The sequence below is a fragment of the Halyomorpha halys genome, unplaced genomic scaffold (genome assembly GCF_000696795.3).
Source record: "Halyomorpha halys isolate HHAL.00 unplaced genomic scaffold, Hhal_1.1 Scaffold415.1, whole genome shotgun sequence".
Lineage (NCBI taxonomy): Eukaryota > Metazoa > Arthropoda > Insecta > Hemiptera > Pentatomidae > Halyomorpha > Halyomorpha halys.
In genome coordinates, this window is record NW_027106189.1 from 556,737 (window position 1) to 572,544 (window position 15,808).

Genomic DNA, 15,808 nt, shown 5'->3' on the forward strand with positions numbered 1-15,808 from the left:
ATTAGAGTACAAAATTTTGGAAATTTGACTTGTAAACTCTTGAAAAACTAGAGTTTTTTTGTTTAGTAGATTTACAAAAATAAATAAATATATTGGAACTACATTGTCAAAAAACAGAATAGAATAGAAAAATAACTTCCTCTTTTATAAAGTCTTTTAAGAATAACCAAATATTGCACAAAAACATATTCAAAAGTGTATTTGTTCTGGGTAACCTACGGCAACCGAAAGGCTGTATTGGAGGGGCTGCCATAATGTAGGCTATACTAGCGCCTATGTGGCCAGCAGTCAAAACTCATCTCATCTAGCGCTCTCTGTGGTGAGGAGTAGTAACCCAGGCAGATGATAGAGCCAGAAGAAGCAATTTTTCTTTAGTTCACTCATCAGTAAAATCCGCGAGTGAGTATATTTACTGGAGTGGTTCCTAGCAGCAGAGCAGAGAAAGGTATAGGAATGCGGAGGGAAGAAGGAAGCATGGAGTAAGTCCACCTAGCAATAGTTAACATCTACATCATCATCAACCACCTCATTATATATACAATTTTCCATAGCCCAGTCATTCAAAATTTATTAACCCTTGTAACCATAAATGTTTCATTTCGGCACCCCCCACACCTACTGTAGCTTAGAAAATAATATCTTATTTTCATTCAATCATGTTTCATTTTCTAATTATACAGTCCACTTTAAATCCAACCAGCCAACCAGTGAAGCATGCATGGCATTGTGTTGAAGGCATATTTCATACAGTATTTTTGTATGATTTGGTGATATGAAGCTCAACTATTCCTCTACATACATTCCAACTCCAAAGATGATTTGATGTTTATATTGAATATTGCCAAGTTTTATAATCATAGGAAATTGCGAACATAAGGAAGATTGTTTTGTTAATTTTTCATTCTAAGAAAATTCTGAACAAGCGGTGTTGAGGATTAAGGGTGGAACATCTGCAGGTCATGATGATGATTTTTCCCGAACTTGTCATATGTTGCCGAGACATGAGAGTACTTCAGGTCCTTGTTTAAAAAATTGGAACAGTAAGTACGTCTAAAATTGATATTTAAATCTTTTAGTATAAACTAAGTAAAGAAAATCGGTTTACTAACGGAAGTAAAAATCGTATATGGAACAGAAAGCTAGATATTAACAGACCAACATGGAGGTGGAGAGACAACTTCAAAAATTAGGTTCATCCGTTGGATTCCAGGAATAATAAAAAGGAACTTCGCTATGAAAGAATTAGGGGAGAACTAGAAGCCCTCTCAACAGAGAAAGTCCTATAGAGACTCGCCTGCCGAAATGGTTCTGCCAAGGGGTTAGGATGAATTAACACAGTGATCCACTGAAGACTGGCAACTATGACTCTGCTGGTAGAAGACTTCAGGGCCAGCCAACGTTGTACTTGGAATATGTCCACTATTTGTGCAAAAGAAGAAAAAATCTCCATCAAGTACAGTAGCAGTCCTGGCTAGACGCTTCCTTTCGCTGACAGTACATATTTGGCGTGAAAAAAGAAAGAAAAAGATGCAAAGACTAAGATGATTCGTCAAAGATAACCTTAAGGAAAAACAGGCTGCTATATTAAAAGAGTAAGGCTATAAACTTAAAAATATACGAGAATAGAATAGAAAATATACAACTCCAAGAAGTGGTAAACCTTTTACCATCGTCTTTTGTCAAACATGTTTACATAAAAATTCACTAAAAGAAATTAGTTTAAATTTACTTCTAGCTACAGGTAAATTTCCAGTTATTTTTACTGAATGAAATACCAATTTGTTGTTTAAAAAACTCACTATGGATAAAATACGTTTTAACTATATTTCAGATTAAAATCTACTTTTTAAAATGGAGGTTATCATTGTCATTAACATTAGCTATGCCTCCCAGAAGTTGAATTCGGTGGTGATACTAGTCCTAGGTTTTAGTTAGTAGAATGACAAAGCCCTTAATTTTTAATGGAATTATTTTCATTCATACATTATTTTATTGATTGACGTTAACGATTGTTTTGACTGGACCTTCCTCAAATTTTAAGTTATGAAGGAATTAGATCCAGGTCTAGGTATTGTGATACCAAAAGGGGTTTTGTTAGAAAAAGTGATATTGAGAAAATTAATATATTAAAATAAAATGAAATAACTGGTGGAAGTGGGAGGCCGAAAAGAATATAATATGGTAAGTGAAAATTTAGATTTGGGGAAAAAGTGTTCTATAGGTCAGATGCGACGAGGGTCGCCATTTGGGTTGGTAGAAAAGATCTTACTTGTGTTGGGTGCTCGCTGTCTGCCCCATATGTTATGGGTCACGTGATGGATGGTGTGCCGCTGCTACTCAATGGAGAAAGGTGGTCATTCTTTGCGCTGCGCCGTTTACAGCGCTCGATGCTGTCTTCTTAGCCAGACATATTTAGTTAGCCGTGGTACCAAGAAGAATAGGAAGGCTCGTTCCACCCTCAACAGCACACCCCCAATCCCCTTCGTCCTCTTGGCGTCTAATTATCCGCTTATCCTCTAGGTGGTGCTGGGATACGTGGATTTGATAGTGGCATAAGGCGCCCTCCCCCCCTCTAGTCTTTATGACTGTACAGTCCAGTAATATAACAACAACATATAAATGATACTCCTGTGGACTGAAAAGCGTTGTACAGGGTTCGATTGACCAAAACAAAATTGTTATCATTCACCAACATTATATGTTACATATCATCTTCCCAGTTGTTAAGAGGCAAGTTGAGCGTCTATATCCCTCCTATGTAGAATCCCTTCCCAACACCCTCATAATTTCAAATAATGCACAATTTTTTGTTCTCAGAATTCCTCCTGATCCTCAGAACTCCTGAACCACTACATTTTCACCTTCCACAACTCGAACTTCCTTGGTCTGCCTTCGCATTCAGTCCTTATGCAGTTGTTACTCAGGAGATCACGATAATTTTTTTCCTTCGACATTTGAAGTAAAATTTTTATTTTAATAAAATGCAGGGAGAACTGGTGTACATAATAAAATAAAGAATTAATTAATCTAAAAAACATAAGCATTGTTTATATCAGAATCGAATAAGAATTAAATTTAATGCAAAGAATTGATACAAAAACTTTGGAAATATAGTGAATTTGAACTTATTGTTGCAAATTTTGATCTCCTTATTAATTTTATTTAAATATTGGGTTAAAAATTAAACGTAAAAAGTTTTTTACAGTTATTTTTGGAGGTCTTTATGATCAAGCCTGAATATGATATTCGATATTTCTTTATTACGCCTTTTCACGAATGGAATTTGTATTCAGTTTCTTAGGATTTAGTTCCCCTATACAAATTGTGTACCTGCATCTCCTAAGTAATCTGATAAAAATAAATAGAGGAGTTTCTTGTTGTTAATTTCTTCGATAAAATAAAAAATGTATGTTGTACCATTCTGAATTTAAAAAAAAAAAAAAAAAAAATTAAAAAATTAGCCATTTGTGGGAATGTAAGATAGTTATTCTCAAACCTGTGAAAGGTGACGGCTGCTAGTTTTGTAGAGAAAGTTACTTGGCATGAGAAAATTGCACCAACAATGCATATCATGGAGAAAAAAAGAAGGGAAATATCTTGATGTAATTGTTGATATGTGCCATGAAGTTATTTTGTTGTATGAATGTATTGTTGGATTGAATTTTTAGAATTATTTTTTTTAATTTTTCCTCATATTTTTGAGTTTTCATTCAATCATCATTGTGGGTTTTTTTTCTATTGTTGTTGCTTAGTATACGTTTTTCATTTTCAATAATATTTTAATAAGCCTGATAAACTTCATGAGACATCCTAAAAATGTTTATTGTCCTACAGGATGTGAAAGGAATGATGAGAAATCAAAATAATTGAAACCCTCTTTAGACAGTATTATTTAAAATAGTGATGGTAACTGTTTATTAGATCAGTCCGCATATGGTCAGGAGGATGCATCACAGATTGTCACATCCACTTTGTTAATCATGTTGTACTTACAGGAAGAATAGCCAATGTCTTCCTAAGAGCATTTAAGCAGGGCGAAAAAGCTGCAAGGAATTCAGGACTAAATAAAAAATAAATAAGTGCACATTTAGTGACAACCTTCAAAGCTTAAGTATCACTGAGGATAATAATATTAGAAAACAAATTAAGGGTAGTATGACTGCTTTCAAAATCGAGATATATTCAGAACTCACAATATATTAATTATATACATAATGTTATATATAAAAGTAAGAGTATATCGGACGATTCTACAACGTTTTTATGTATGAAAGCGAGTCATGGTCTCTTACATTTCATGAAGAAATGTCGTTGCACGTGTGGGAAAGAAAAATCTATAGCTTAACTAAAGAAGGGAGTCTTAGGCAAAGAAGATCTGAGTAACTGATATAAACCAGAGTAACTGATATAAACCCCCAGATAAATACCATAAAGAGGGGCAGAATAATATAATAATCCTAATAATAGGAGGATGGAGAAATGCAGTCGAGGACTGTTCTGACTGAATAGGACCGTAGTGCTATCGAACAATTATGATGAATAAACAGCACCGAAAATTATGGACTGAGGAATACATGAGGATGAGTTTTAACACGGTTACTCATCTTTGTCAACACTTCTTTATTTATTCTATGATGATATGATCGAATATACACCAACTTTTTATGAATTTTTATTATCGGAAATGATGTTTTATCATGCTTATAATTGTTCTTAATATGTTTTATAGTTTATAAATTCCTTTATCTTGTCATTAAAAACTATGTATTTCCCCTGATTATTCTAATTTATTATTTATATTTCTTTTTCATTATCGATTTCATGTTATTTGATTTTGATACATAATTTAAGATTTATTTTTTAATGGATTAATTTGTATAATTATTATTATTAACCTTATTATTGTCTTTTTACAGGTAAGGCTCCTTACATCTATGATCCTTTGATTCTAGTTGTAGTAAGTAATATAATTTTAAGTGATCTATTCCCTCAAAGATTTGCAATGTGTTGAGGAAAGCATATTTTTACCAGTGGATATTTATATACATAAATTAATGTTGATTGTAATCAATTATAAGTGTAGGTATTAAATAGACTTGATATATATCTGATTGAACAAATAGACATTCTTACTTAGTCCGTTGCTGTCATAACGTTTAGCATACACCTCATTTTCCACCGTTTTTTGTTCGTGTGTCGAGTAGTCGTTTGAATAAAAAAGTTACGGTCAGCTATAGTAAATAAAATTTTAGCTAGGAAGAATTTGAAAAAGTTTGTAATTTTTTAAAAAAAACTATTTATAATTTTAACTTTCAAAATAAACCCTCCAATCCCACATCAGCACCCTTGAAGAATGGTGCCAAAACTGGAGGATTAAAATTAATTCCAATAAATCCCACCAAATCATTGATATCACATTTACCCTTCGTCGTAAACCCATGACCTCTTGCCCTACAGTTTCCTTTAATAATACCCCACTTATTCCTGTCGAACAGATCCGTTACTTAGGACTACATCTCGACAAACGACTGACATGGAATCCTCATACAAGACTAAAAAGACAAGAAACTACTCGTCGATTCCGACTATTACAACATTTACTTGACAAACGGTCTAAATTGTCAATCCATTCCAAAAGACTGATCTACATGACTATTATAAGGCCTATCTGGACATACGGAGTTGAGCTTTGGGGCTCCACTAAACCATCAAATTCCTCCCGAATCCAATCCTTACAGTCCAAAATCCTTCGTAAAATCCTTGGTTGAGAGTCTGTTAATAAGTCTGCTAACTGGAGAATGACGTCACACAACTAACCAGCTAAGCTCATCACTATTTTGTTTGTTGTAGTGATAGGTTACTTGCTCGTAGTTTGTGTTTTGATTGTGTTAGTATTGTATTGGATTTTTTTTACAACTAATAAAGCAATGGATGACAATAATAATAATAATGTAATGACAGTTGTCAATTAGCTCATCTTGATTTTCTTCCTCACAAGTTTGAAGATCAACAAGGCACTCAGTGGCCAAACTTTACACAACTTCTACTTTTCATTCAATTTAGGCATGTTGTAATAAATAACTTAAATCAAAACGTAAAAGTAAACAGTAACAAGAAGTTGTAGAAGGAAAAGTTATAAAACAAGTTACTCAGAATTCCGCTTAGAGCTCTTATGCATTTAACATTTAACATTACTTTAAATTGGCTGCTCACAATCCTATACTTATAACATTTAACATGATAAAACATTTTACATTTAACACGTCATAAATATTCCTTCCATGTTATTACTATCTATTATTAATTAACTTTTTCCAGGTTCTTTAGATTATTTCTTAGTGATCCTATTTTCAAGAATAATTAAAATTATTTTCGGGTCTCGTTTTACCAATACATTGTTGATTTTCAAATTCTTATTTTATTAGATTAGACCTCAGTTTCGAAGCGCATATAGTCTGAAACGAGAAAAATAACATATGTAGAAATTTATTTTACATGGAATGATTTTATCAGTGCTAAGGATACAAATTTATGAAACACGACTTTCCTTTTTTGTTATTTTACTAATTCATAAGGCAATTACCAGTTTATAAGAAATTATCTTGATATATTTGGTAACGAGCTAAAGCATGCAGTTTTGCACTAATACTGCTTCCGCCATCATCTTATTATCTCTTTATTTCAACCACTTCCTTTGTTGAAAACACGATCGTTTTTCCTTTACTAAGTACTTTCAGCGTTTAAAGCTCATTACATGGTTTGGTAACCCTTTAGGCTTTGCTTTTTTGATGTCAATCAAACTTGATATTTGATATGACACCTTTGTATCGGCGTATTGAAGGAGCCATCTCCCACTTTACAATTCCCTGTGGCCTGTTTTCCCTAACGTTTTCAAAGGAAACCATTTTACGCCCCCATGTAGGGGGAGAGAAACTTCGCCTTGGGCATGTTTTGTGCACCCGTAGTGCGGTTAGAACCCTCACAATGGTGTCAGCTCTGTACTTTCCTTCGAAATCTATTAATGTGAAACCGTTCTCGGCGAAAAGTAAAAAAAAATCGAAAACAAAGCCTAACAAAAATCTTGAATATTCTTATTTGTGTTGTTTATATTCATTATTTGCGTTGCTTATATATATATATATTCAATTAAAATTGAATGAATATAACATCCAATTTGAATTGGTGGCTCTGAAATGGATCCAGGAGCAACGGAATGTTTCCCCATATTATGTTATTTTTGTGCTAATACTACTCGAATAATCTGCTCATTTAGCCCTCGACAATAGTGTTTGTAGGTAAATTAACAGACATTGTTTTAATTAGTATTAGGAAAAACTATAGCAACACTTGCGAACATAATGCAACGCAATTTGCAACAGTGCCACGATTTCTTTTAAGTTGCGTCAGTTATTGGGGGCGTTCAGTCAAATTGCTGGTCATGTTTATCCCGTCTAAAAAGTTACAACTCAATTATTCTTTTATTAAAACATATATTTACTATAAGGCTTTATTTTTTCAAGTTTTACTCCCAATGTTAAGGCTTCTTCTAAACCAAAATAAAATAATTTATTTAATTTCCTTAATTAATATTAAGGAATTATATAATATTATAATTATGAGAGATAGTTGACCGTGGATGATAAATGAGGAGAAGATGGTGGTGCGGTCAATGAAAAACACAAATAAGTATGATTAACTTATTTGTGTTTTTCATTGACCGCACCCCCAACCATCTTCTCCTCATATATAATATTATATTAAGGCATAATAAGATTATATTAATTTATTTAATATTTGCTTCACCAAGACTTATCGACATTGAACATTTGTTATTATTTTTAATTTATTCTTTGAATACTACCTCAGTCTTCATATTATTGAAAGATTGTAACGACATCTAATAATCATTCATCATTAAATTTATGAGAATAATTAATAAACACAAATATAAATTTAAATAATTGTAACATAGTATATTTCCTGATGTTTGGGTGTTAGCTTTTTTTTTTTTTTTTTAAGGTTTGAACAAATGCACTATACTTTTCATACATTTTTTGAGAGGATATTTCTGAGTCGAGAACGGGATGAGCACCCGTGGTCCAGTTTCCTCCTTTGTGGTCCGCAGACTTCAATGGGTTGGGTATCACTACGATGGATAGTTGAAATAGGTCTAGATACGTAGTAAAAAAGTGTGTTGTGAGACAGAGTGACGCTGTGGCATACCTCTTATTTCACGTAACGAAAAGAACTTTCCATCCCAACTCTGGATTTCACTCTATAGGACGGTTCAGCTGTTAGGTTAGGAGTCAACAACGGCATTGGAGATCTTAATTAGCATTGGAGAAGGGTGTGCACTTAGAAGTAGTTGAAAAAATTGATTTAGTTATCAATAAATCCAAGAAGAAGTATTTGGAGTAGGAGAAACAGGAGCAGAGGCTGTGTTGTTTTATGTTGGACCATTCAGAGGAGGTGCAAAAGTTTATATACCTAGTTTTGAATGTTTTTTAGAAAATCAACAGTAAGATCGCTGAAGCCGATCGGAGCTAATTTGATCTAGCCAGTGTAGGGTTTCTGGCGACCTTCCTTGGGCTATGCGCCTTCTAGGTACCTCGAAGTCCTGAGAAAAGAAGTTGATAGTTCTAATTTGCATTCAAAAGAATGTTTATTTTTAAATGACAAAAAAATCTCCCAATACTTCAGGTACGTATTTGTTTTGCCCCTAAAAGAAAATTCAATTTCTCTGAATGACGCAACTCTTCTGAAGCTACACTTCCTCAGCAATGTTTCAATATAATTTTCGAATGCATTTCAAATTTATTAAACTTACATTTCAATATTTAGGTTGGAAGCAATGAATACTTTCTGTTTGTTTCGTATCATAAACTTAGCAATACGAATTTTCGATCGTTGACCTGGAGTTATACTTTATTCTGTCCATTTCATGGATATGGGTCTAAGGGCTCGTTACAGAGCTGGTGAGGTCATGCTTCTGGTGTTTGAAAGAAAAATATTAAGAATTGTTGATCAGGTTTAATGTGAATACATCTAAATAAGGAGGGAGTATATCTTACGAGGCTGTGACATCGATGTGGTCAAACCGGGGGACCGGGGTGGTCCAGGTTTTGAAGATAAATGACTTTGAGATACCTAAGGAAACGGTAATCGATAAGAGTGAGTCAGCTTTAAGGAGTCAGTACACGATACTACTGGTTGTAGAACATCTGTTTGTGGTCGATGTTGGATAGTGGGCAGGCTAGGCGACCGAATCGCAAGTTTTACAACCAGGTTACCTGAATTCAAACCAGCTTGATATTGAGGTGTGGTGCCTAATGTGCAAGTTGAGGCATGTCTGGACGTGTTGTCCAACACGTACACCTACGTCATATTTTCTGCTGTATTAGAACCAAATATCTCTCAGAATCCCTCACACAAAATGTAGAAAAAAGTCTAATAATGTTCTACTGTCTTCACCATCTTGTACTTGGTTGGGCGACATGCTCATCAAAGTTGAACCGTGTGTGTGTCTTCTAATGTGAATTAGGCAACCGTGTGGTTTGTTCTTCGTATCCAATGGTAACGGAGTGATACTGCAACAGCAGTATAACAAGCGGATTCCAGAATAATATACAGATTCCACACACAATATACAATTATTATAAACGTGTAAACTGTAATAAGAAATTTATTTTTTATTCGTTGATATGACGATAATTTTGTAATGTCGGACAAAGATGCTTAAGCTATTAAATTAGTTCCAAAAACGTTAAAGATAATTAGATCTCTAAATAAATACTGATTACTCAATATAAGGCAGGTGATAAAAACTGAGATATTTCAAAACTGAAATATTGGGTATTATCACTATTAGGCAGAAATTCCGAAGTACTATACAAATAGTTAAAGGTTATTCCAGATAGCTGAAATTTAAAATTTCTTATTCAATTTTTCTTCTTTTTTTTCCTTTTCAAACTCTAAATATGTTCGCTGAGGTTAAGAGGTTGAACACGGCGCATTCAGTTCATTGAAAATAAATTATTATTAATAAATTGATTTATTCTCTTTAAATGATTCTATTGTCTCAATAAAATTTATTAAAGTGCAAGTTATCCTATTGATTAAATTAATGATTTTTACTTTTTTTACCTGTTGTTACAATGTGCATGAGTGGAATTAACAGCCTGGAAAAAATAGATTCTTTCAGTACAATAATATGATTTTTTTTTTTTGATTACTTTGTTGGAAAGAGCATGGAATCAGCCATGGATTTTCCATGTCTATAATAATTGCAATCTTACGGCTGTATGAATTAAATTATATTTTTGCTGTATGCTGCTCGGTCTGTGAATACATAATCCGAACAACAATTTCAATATCTATTACATTGTGGATACAATGAGAAAGTATATTACAAAAATTTTCAGTTATTTTAGAACTAGAATATTATTTCATATATTTAACCACATTACATCATGCAAATCAAAATAATTTATCACCATTTAAAATTGTTTCTACTGTTTAGGAAAAAAATTAATTATATTGAAAATTTTTAATTTTTTGTTATTATCATTTATTGTTGAAATAGACTCACTTTTATGTGAATATTTGCATTATTCTTACAACCTCGAAAAAAAAAAAATACAAATCATATAACCTTATTGATATCCATACTAAAGGACTTTTTGACTGAATTACATCACACGCAATATTATGTACTATTATACAATTGATATTTTATAGCAGCACAATGTATTTGAGCATTATTGTTTGTAAAATTTAGCACTTTTGGCCTAGTCATTTCTTTTTTTATGTATAAATGTTAAATTATATATTCTTGTTTTGCATTTTCAATTATAAACAGTGATAGTGAAACTATGGAATATTAATATGAGTTTGAAATATTTAAAAATAGCCGAAAAAATAATATTAATTTCTGTTTATTTGAGTAAAAATAAATATCTTCAGTTTATTTATTCTTAAAAAGTTAACTTCGTTATCCAGTTTGTATATTTAAGTTGTTGTTTGTTTTATTTATAGTGCAGTAACATAAAAATTAAAATCGGAAAAACATTTATGAACTTTCCTGATTTTAATTTTATATTTATATCTGTCAGCTGGTGTTCCTCACGGTAGTATCCTCGGTTCCATCCTCTACAGTCTATACAGCTGACATCTCAACCAATCCTACTATCCTCACCACGTATGCCGATGACAAATCCTCCGAGGTTCCTTAAAAGAAGATGGCTTCGATATCTTGTAATGTAAAATTGGTATTTGCTTCTTTAACTATTAATTTATTATTGATTTATGCCATCTCCACTTTGTAATCCTTTGTAAACATTATTAAAGCTTAAACAGTAAACATATTTAATTATAAATTAAGGTCAGGGACTGTATAGTATCCAACACTCTTGATTAATTTTACTATAGCTAAAACTTAAAAATTGACGCGGAGGAGAAGTTATACAGTCCCCACAATACCATAAAGATCACGGAAACTCAACAAACGGCTTTGATTATAAAGATATCTATTAATATAATTAAAATATGCTGATAATTGTAACTCAGTTTCAATTAAATATATTGAAACAACGGAATTTTTCTTTATTATACCATTGAACAATGGTATATAAATGTGCGTTTAAAAAGAAATTATACACGTCTCTTTTTTATTTCAAACTCTCTCGAGTTCATGGGATGATAACATAAATTAAAAAAGATATCAGTTTTCTTTTTAGCTCTAGTCCTCCTTTAAAGACCTACACAGTCCCAGAGTGGGGATGTCAGATTCTTTTCTCGGGATCGCCATGGAATATATATTGACTGATCTAAGTGGGATTCGAACCCACAAACTTCTGAACTAAGACATAAGGGACACGAAAAAAAAAATTAATTGTTCTGTTGTCCTGCTACAGCTAAAACTTATTACAAAAGCATACGATTAAATTAATTATCATAAAGCTTTAGTGGGAATCAAGTCGAATATCATTCCTACACTCATCTTGTTTTTAAACTATAAAATTATTTACAAAATAACAAGACATTTTCAATAAATAAAACATTAAATTATTTTATTTTAATATTTCTAATCAATTTGTCAAATTCCCGTATATTTATGTTTATGAGAAATATTTGAAAAATCTGTAGAATTGTGAAAAATCCTTCAACTATTCCTTTGGTTCCACACTTAGGATTATGAACTTTCTTTAAAGAAGAAGTGAGCATTAAGCTGTCTGAACCCGAAGAAAAGAAAGTTGCGAAGCAACTGAATTAACTTTAATTGCTAGGAATTTCTAGCGGACGTAATTATCTTATTGATAGTTTAATAAATCATAAAAATAGATTAAAAAATTTTTTTTTTCTTTAATTTAAGTATGTAAAAAAAAAATCAAATATTCCTGAAATTTAATATATTTGACCCAATTTTTTTGAATTTTCAGTCATCCCCTTTGAAAATGGATTTTATTGAATCCTACATGAGGGATTTACAGAGTTAAACAGTTATAGTTAAACAAGTAGATAAAACATAATTAAACGAACTAAACCCTGCTTATAAAATGCAAGATACACGAAGTTTGAGCATTTTTGATCGTTATATTTATTATTACAACAAAAATTTAATACTATAAAAGTGCCATTAACGCAACGCAGCCTGTGATAAAGTAATTTGTCATTAGTGTACTAAATATTGCCGATGGTACATACGATTTCAATATGCTTAGGCTCTGCCAAAGTTATAGCTAGTTCGGTTAATTACGTGAAATTCACGGAGAAGGTTATTATAAAGTTTTCATTAATTGAAATAGGAGCAGAAATGATATAATAATAAATAGATAGGAAAAAATAAATAAACGTTTTTAACTATTTAATTTAATCCTGTGTACAATATTTACATTTAGCTTGGGAACTCCGGACTATACTCCCCTCCCCCAGTGGTAAATAAAAACACAGAATTCCAGGAGATCCCAGCGCTTTTCTCTTAACTGCGTGTTTTAAGAAGTAAAATCAACGTTTAATAGTTTAAATTATTAGATTTTTAAATTAAATCATTTTCATGTAACGTTTTTAAACATGAATTAATATTAATATTTTTACTAAACAACAGTAAATCTACTATACATATATGTTAATCTACCCTCTTATGATATTTGTACAAATATGCATTATTTTAAATTTATTTTTTTATTACGTGTTCAAAATTTATAATTTTCAAATTGGAAAATAATGGAAGAAAGTCGCAGCTTGCTATCAATTAAGTCCCTAGATAAATTCTATTAACTGTTAGAAAATTGTGATAATCTGCAATAATGGTTAATTAAGTTGTTCTGTTCCGTTGTTGCCGAGACAATGGCGTTGATAATCTGTATTGTCCGATTGTGATTGTAGATTGTCGCGATCGGAGATTGTATACGTTCACGATAATGTCCGATATAGATAATTCTGTTATAAGGAAGCTTTCTTTTATAAATAATTGTATATTTGTATTGTATAATTGTATCTTGTATATTATTTTATTTTGAAAAATCAACATAAATAGTCGTAAGATAAACTAATGTCCAGAAATATTAAAATGATTGATTCCTTAGTAGGTTTAAGTTTGTCTAATAATTGTATTTCTATCTAAACATATAAAAAGGCGGCTAATATTCTTTTAGCTTGTTTGAACAAGTTTTATACAATAAATAATACAATCTGTTTGAAAATGACGATCTTTATTATAAATTATTTTATACTAATGTCTATTCGGTTCTTTTTTGTTCTATTTTTTCAAATTAATTTGTGTTATTTAAATTCTATATACAATTTTCAAGTTGTATGTAATATTTCAATATTGGTGGGGGAAAAAAATATCATGAAATGAAATCATCAAAAAAGAAACATTTTTATAATTAGGACCTGTGTGGCGAGGTGTTTGCTTGGCTATAACAACAAAATAATAATTATGGAACTATTTATGCTTCCATTAAATTAAAATTTCTAGGGGCATCCCGTACAGCGTTGAAACTCCCGTGGTCTAGCTACGTTACCAGTTCTACTTGCAATGTATAATACACATGTTGTAAAAGTGAGTTATACCAGTTATATGATTTTTTATCTATGCATAATATCATAAAACCATGAAGAGTAATGTGACTTACGTGATGTTGGTGGAAGCCCTAGTGAGCGACTGGTGGAGAAAGCAACCCCTCCTACACACTCTCTCCATTTCCCTTTCCAAGGCCGCACGACGGGGCTGTCATCCCTCCTTTGTGGGAGATAGGCCAACCATTAGCACAGTTCGGCATTTCATTGCGGTATGCTTTTGGTTTTCTAAATAGACAGGAAGGAGAGCAAAGGAAAACACCGAAGGAAACACCGCTTCTTCCAATCCACCTTCGAAACTAGTCCATGAAAAGTGCAAATCTACTTAAATACTAAGTTGGAAAACACAAACTTCAAACTCACATTAATTGATGAATCCTGGATTCGGTACTGTGTATCAGACTGAAACTGGTTTTTGTTAGCGTTGTCTATACTTAAGGGAGAGTAGGAATCTATATCACTTTCCAACCTCGAAAGGTTGGTTTCCTCTTTCTTTTTTGTGGCTGTGTTAGTTTACAAGAGCATTGACACTCCCGCAGTCCTGCGATGTAGAAGTTTGAAACCTCATTCATGCAAAACTAGGCCAGACAAGTATAGATTAAACTTCTATTGATTTATCTGTGGTATCTAATTCTTAATTAGTTTTATAATTAAAAAAAGGGGGGAGAATAACTAGCATGCAAAATTTTTGCATTTGACATTTCAAATGAAATACCCGTTTTTAGGTACCTTGAGACAAAATAAGCAATTCACACTGAATGGTGTGTTTGTGTTTATGTATGTATGTATTTGAAGAGCCTTGCTCAGAAATTACAAATTTTGAGCAACTGAATTTAGCTATTTAAGGCAGGTATACAATATATAGTACCTTTCCTCTAAAATCGATATATCTGGATCGTCACTTCATATAATCGATTTTATACTTTTTTAATATCAGCTTGATCTTGCCCTGATTGAAATTGTCTGGCTAAGCTTTAATTCCAAATTTTCAAAAAGTCTTTTTTTTTTAATTAAATTTATTAACTGATATTTACAACTGTAATAAATATATACCAAGTAAATGTGATGTGAGTATGATGAATAGTGATGTATTAATTACATGGTATAGACATGTAGAGAATCTACCCATAGGTAGAACTCAGATAAGTAGATCTTGAAGCCATCTTCTTTTCAGACGTGTAGGAGGATTATCTGGTAGTGAAGGAGAAACCAGGTTAGGAAGAAGTGGGTTTGGGTGGTTGAGAAGCTCATCTTGAATGGATTGATATCGGGTTCTAAAAATACTTTTAATTTAGTTTTATTTTAATTAAATTTTTTCCAGTTCCTATGGTAATGTGATAATGACTATTGTCAAGCAAGATAACTAGTGACTGGATTTTCATGCAATTGGAACTTTTGTTCCTTGGTTCCGAATCCTATATTGTTTTTACTAAATTTAATTTATTGCTTATAATAATTATCTCATACTGAGTATGCCAATATTTATTTATTTCAATAACATTTTATTATTTTTAAATTATTTATTATGAAGAGTCGAATTCAACCAAAAAATAAAAAGTAATCACATGTGACAAATATTCTTGAAATAGTATTAACCAGTGGCTTCGGCTAACTATGAAAAAGTCTCTCAAGAATAAGCTTGTTATTCTATAAACTTATATTCCTTCTTTGCCTTTATTCCTACATTCTTCTGTCTGAATTTTTTAGTAGTCATATTAAATTAAGTAAT

The 15,808-nt window shown here is 31.8% G+C and overlaps 2 protein-coding genes across 2 annotated transcripts in view; one reads left to right on the forward strand and one right to left on the reverse strand.

The window, feature by feature from the left end:
- The window catches only part of LOC106682453 (glucose dehydrogenase [FAD, quinone]), a 45,984-nt gene extending 31,831 nt beyond the window's left edge, over positions 1-14,153 (reverse strand). Inside the window, exon 1 of the mRNA XM_014423311.3 lies at positions 14,136-14,153. The gene's annotated coding sequence lies outside the window, so the exon portion shown is untranslated. The remainder of the gene's footprint in view (positions 1-14,135) is intronic.
- The window catches only part of Flo2 (flotillin-2), a 359,128-nt gene that overhangs the window by 181,727 nt on the left and 161,593 nt on the right, over positions 1-15,808 (forward strand). The window lies entirely within an intron of this gene.